This window comes from Cotesia glomerata, linkage group LG3 (assembly GCF_020080835.1).
Source record: "Cotesia glomerata isolate CgM1 linkage group LG3, MPM_Cglom_v2.3, whole genome shotgun sequence".
Lineage (NCBI taxonomy): Eukaryota > Metazoa > Arthropoda > Insecta > Hymenoptera > Braconidae > Cotesia > Cotesia glomerata.
In genome coordinates, this window is record NC_058160.1 from 13,459,434 (window position 1) to 13,465,178 (window position 5,745).

The window sequence follows — 5,745 nt, forward strand, 5'->3', positions numbered from 1 at the left end:
AGTTGTACGAGGATCAACTCGCGCGGATGAGGGTTCCCGAGCTCAAGATGGAGCTCACACAGAGGCACCTGCGAACCATTGGTCGTAAGCGTGAGCTATTAGAACGTCTGCGAGCTGCACTTTTGGTCGAACGAGAACGAGTTCAAGACGAAGAAGAAGAAGAAGAAGACGAAGCAGATGGCAACGACGACGACGACGATGAAGAAGATGACGAAATTAAAGACGAGATTGTTCCCCCGCGGAACGATCACCAGAACCAACCCCAGGTTCTGGAACACGATGATGAAGCTGGCTCTCGAGGAACACCGGTCATTCGCCGACCCCGAGGAAGTCAGCAGCGCGTGCTGTTAACGTTCAAGGACGTTGAAGGTACGCTGAAGAAGTTCAGTGGTGATGATCACACTGATGTACGACGATGGCTTCAAAAGTTCGAAGAGATGGCGGAACTGTGCGAGTGGAATGACGTTCAAAAAGTACTTTATTCCAAGCGACTATTAGAAGGTTCTGCGGAATTATTTGTGGAGTACGAAAATTGTAGCAGAACATGGATGAAATTGTAGAAGGCGCTAAAGGAAGAGTTTGAGAAAACCGTAGACAGTTTACAAGTGCACCGGGAACTCGTGAAACGGAAGAAAAAATCTGAGGAAACGCTACAGACCTATGCGTATAAGATGCTGCAGATCACATCCCGAGTCAATCTCGAAGTGAGTGTAGTTATCAAGTATATAATCGAAGGTATTCCCGATGAAGCTGTAAACAAGTCAATCTTGTACGGAGCTCAAACAATTAAGGAGCTAAAAGAATGATTCAGTCAGTACGAAAGCATGAAACAGGAAGCTGCAAAAACAAAGACCAGAGCATAGGAGCGAAGTGACAAATCTGGAAAAGCTGACGACAGGAACGAAAAGAAAAATAGTGAAGTGAAATCAACCGCCGTATCAGTGAAACGTTGCTATAATTGCGGACGTGATAAGCACGTAAGTTTGCATGCCCCGATTTGCAAAAGGGCCAAAAGTGTTTTAAGTGTAATGGTTTCGGGCATATCGCGGCGGAATGTCCAGACAATAATAAGCCGAAAGATGTGTATGTTGTATCGCGGCCAAAGAAGGAAAAGTATCAAAAAATTGTTTCAATTAATAATTATAAAACTCTAGCATTAGTTGACACAGGTAGTGATCTAACTTTAATTTGTAAGAATGAGTACGAGAGGTTGGGGGTACCGACCCTCAGAGAAACGCAGGTATGTTTCGAAGGTTTGGCGTCTGGTATGAATGCAACTATGGGTAAGTTTGCCGCTAGCATGACTGTAGAAAATGATGTATACATTGTTACTTATCATGTCGTACCTGATGATATATTAAAACATCCTATTCTCCTGGGTACTGATTTTCTAGATCAAGTGGAACTCTGCGTGCAGCATGGAGACGTTACATTTTTAAAGATTGATAAAGACGATCATGTTAACGTAGATGAATTGGGAGAATCTTACATCCACCGAATTAATGTTATTGATAAAGCCAACGAAATAGATTTGTTTCACATCATAGAGGACCATTATCGGGAAGAGATTCTTAAGATTATAACAAATTATAAACCGGATAAAACGGAAGATATCGGATATAAAGCAAAGATAATTTTAAGATCTGATGAGCCAATTGTTTCGCGACCACGACGATTGTCTACGATTGTCGACGATTGTCGGGAAGTTAACGATATTGTAAACATTTGGATGGAGAAAGGCATCATCCGTCCTTCAAATTCAGAGTACGCGAGTCCAATTGTTCTTGTACGAAAAAAAAGACGGGTCAGTTCGGCTTTGCGTGGATTTTCGGAAATTAAATAGAATTATTTTGAGACCGCTTTCACCTTTGCCTTTGATTGAAGATCAACTGGATGCGTTAGCAGAAAGAATATATTTTACAGTCGTTGATCTAAAGAACGGATTTTTTCACGTCGATTTCTCGGAAGAATGTCAAAAGTATACAGCTTTTGTAACGCCCGATGGACAATATGAATTTTGAAAACTACCTTTCGGATTGTCTATCTTTCCGACCGTTTTTCAACAATACATAAATGCTATTTTCCGAACGTTAATAAAAGATGGTATGTTGGTTATTTACATGGACGATTTAATTATTATTGCGAAGACCTTGGAAGAAGCTGTTAAAAGATCACAGACGGTTTAAGAAGTTGCAGCTAAGCATGGTTTGATAATAAAATGGTCGAAATGCCAGTTTGTAAAAACTACGGTTGAGTATCTTGGGCATATTGTATCCGGAGGTACAGTCAAATCCTCGGAACATAAAACGCTAGCTGTAAGTTATTTTCCGGTCCCAAATACAATTAAGAAAGTACAGAGTTTTTTGGGTTTAACCGGATACTTTCTACCTAGGTATTCCTTAATAGCTAGACCCTTGACTGACCTGTTGAAGAAAGGCGCTCAGTTTCACTTTGGTGCGAGAGAGACAGAATCATTTAACGCATTAAAGGCCGCATTAGTATGCGGGCCTGTTTTGAATCAATATAGAATAGGAGCTGAAACGGAGTTGCACACTGATGCGTCATGCTTAGGGTATGGCATGATTCTAATGCAAAAGGATTGTAACGATGGGAAATTCCATCCAGTATATTGGGCCTGGGAAAAGTATGATGCACGTGGATGCTTCAAGTAGAAATCCATTACCGACAGTTTTAATTGTACGCAAGAATGATGATGGAATTTTGGCGCGTGAGAGGAGTGCGCAGGAAAGAGATAATGATTTAAAGATTGTACTAAGTAATCAAGAGTGTGATGATATGAATGGGTATGTAGTGCGCAATAAGTTAGTTTATAAGGATGTAAATGGTGAATTATTAATTGTAGTGCCTAAAAGTATGTAGTGCGCAATAAGTTAGTTTATAAGGATGTAAATGGTGAATTATTAATTGTAGTGCCTAAAAGTATGCAGCATCAAGTGATAAGACGAGTGCATGAAAAAGGACATTTTGGTGTTAATAAGACAGAAGAAATTTTCAAAAAGGACTTCTGGTTTAAAAGAATAAGGCCAAAGATTGTGCAGGTAGTCGAAAGTTGTGTTGCCTGTATCTTAGCCGAGAAAAAACACGGTAAGCCAGAGGGACTGCTGAATCCCATTAGCAAAGGTGATGTCCCCATGGATACCTACCACATAGATCACGTGGGCCCAATGACCAATACTCAGAAGAACTACAAACATATTCTTGTAGAAGTTGATGCGTTTAGCAAATTTGTTTGGCTATATCCAACAAAGTCGACCGATACAGCGGATGTACTCAATAGACTTCGAAGTCAATCGACTATTTTTGGGAATCCTAGAAGAATTATTTCTGATAGAGAAACGGCGTTTATCCAACGATTATGAGCAGTATTGTAAAGAAGAGGGAATTCAACATTCACTGATCGTAACTGGAGTACCACGAGGAAATGGGCAAGTTGAGAGGATCAATCGAACTGTTGTACCTTTGTTGACAAAGCTGACATCTCCGAAGCCTGAAAAATGGTATCGACATGTCGACATAGTAGAGCGCTACGTGAATGCTACCCCAAGTCGTAGTCAGCTAATGTTTGGTGTCAATATACGACTTAAAGATGATTTACGCTTGCTTGAGCTATTAGAAGAAGAATAAGCTACTCAGTTCGTGGAAGACCGTGAACAATTACGCAAAGAAGCTAAACAAAGAATTGCGAAAACTCAAGAGGAAAATCGACGAGGATTCAACAAGAAGTGAAAGGTAGCAAGGAGCTATCAAGTCGGAGACTTGGTGGCCATTCAGCGAACGCAATTCGGTCCAGGTTTGAAGTTGAAGGGGAAATTCTTGGGTCCGTATCATGTAAGGAAAGTCTTGAGGAATGATCGCTATTTGGTAGAAAAGGTTGGAGAGCATGAAGGACCGCAGAATACATCTACTTCAGCTGATCATATGAAGTATTGGGATATGGAGCGTGAAGAAAACAATAGCGATGAAGAGCAAGAGTCCATTGAAGACATCTGAGGGCAGATTTCACCGATGGATGGCCGAATGTAGAAGCAGCAAAAATATTTTGTTGTAAATATTTTCTATGCTTTTACTTTACTAAAAGGTATTCGTTTTTAAGTAGTTTTAAGTTGTTGTAAATTTAAGGATCAGACGAGTAACTAGTATTTCTAACATGCTGTCACCAGATGTCAAAATATAGTTACTCTGTAAAAGGGTTAAGAATATTGTAGCTTGAGTGCGAGTGAGAGAACGAGCAAGAGTGTATGAAGTATGCAAGTATGCTGTTGAGAGATGGGGTTGAGAAGGGACCGAGAGGCCCAGGTAATTTTAAGAGATAATTTTTAAGGCAGTCTAATACCACCCAGGCTAGGAAACAGTTGTATGTAGTACTTCCCTTATCAATAAACATATTATTATGTTTTTAATAAATATCACCTCGTGCTGTAATTTTTTTTAATTAATATAATTCTAAAAATCTATATTTTACATGTTTATAATTTAATTAAATCAACTACGTTGAAATAAATATTAATCCTAAAAATATTTATACGAGTGAATATTTTCTCATAAGTCTTCATAAAATTAGTATGGAATGAATTTAGCGAGCGAAAGAAATGAATTGTAAAAGAAATTAAAAGAATAACAATTATTACTCGGTAAGAAATTTTCTAAGTCCCGAGGACAATTTAGTATGGAGAATCAACGAATGGATATATAATGAAAGAAATTGCGATTAAAATAATAAAGAATTGTGAATTTGACGAAACGAATGGATATAAAATGAAGGAAATTACGATTAAAATAATAAATAATTATTTTTAAATGCTCGATCGATGACGCCGGAAAGATGGCGATAAATTTCCAACACGATCATTTCATAGAAATAGAACACGTGCGCGCAATCAAAAGAAAAAAAGAAAAGGATCGTGCGCATGCGTTCATAATCAAAAAAGGGAGGGTGTCTTTTAACCAGATCCCGATTATACAGATGGCGCCTTTACCCAGATCCCTAATACCCATGTTTCGATCATACAGATTGCTATAGTACAGATATTCAATGGCGCAGAATTCACATTACACATATTCCTTATGACACAGAATATACATTGCGCAGATCCCCATTACGCAGATCCCCATTAACCAGAAAATTAAAATAGAGTTAATAATACGTAGTTATTTAAAAATAAGAAGTTAAAAACTTTGATGATTCTGTAATTAAAAGATAGTAAAAAAAAAGTTTTATATGTGGAAATTAACAAAATGCACATTCCGGAAAAAAGTGATATATAAATTGCTATTTAATCTCCTTTTTTTTATTTGTTAAAAATGGAAAAGCGAGGTACCAGTCTTCTCTCCGTAATGATAAGATACCTCTATCTTCCACATTTGAAGGTTACATAAATGGAATGTAAAGTTCAATCTTAAAATACATAAATTTTTTTTTTTTTTTAGACAATAATCTTCCATTATAAGTAAAGGGGCCGTCAATAAGTTAATTAATTATTGATACCAAACGGATTTGTGCAACTTTTAAGGCTATAAATAAATCTTTAGGTTATTAAATAATGTAACTAATTTTATCTCTTTGTATTACAAACTTGATTGATAAATTTTCTATCATATACTGAAATCACTTTCAGTATTATCAAATTTCTGCATGTAGATTTGAAAAATATAATTTTTGTATTATTTTAATTCGCAGGTAAATTTTCACATCACATTTTTTCATTTTCATCATCACATTATTTA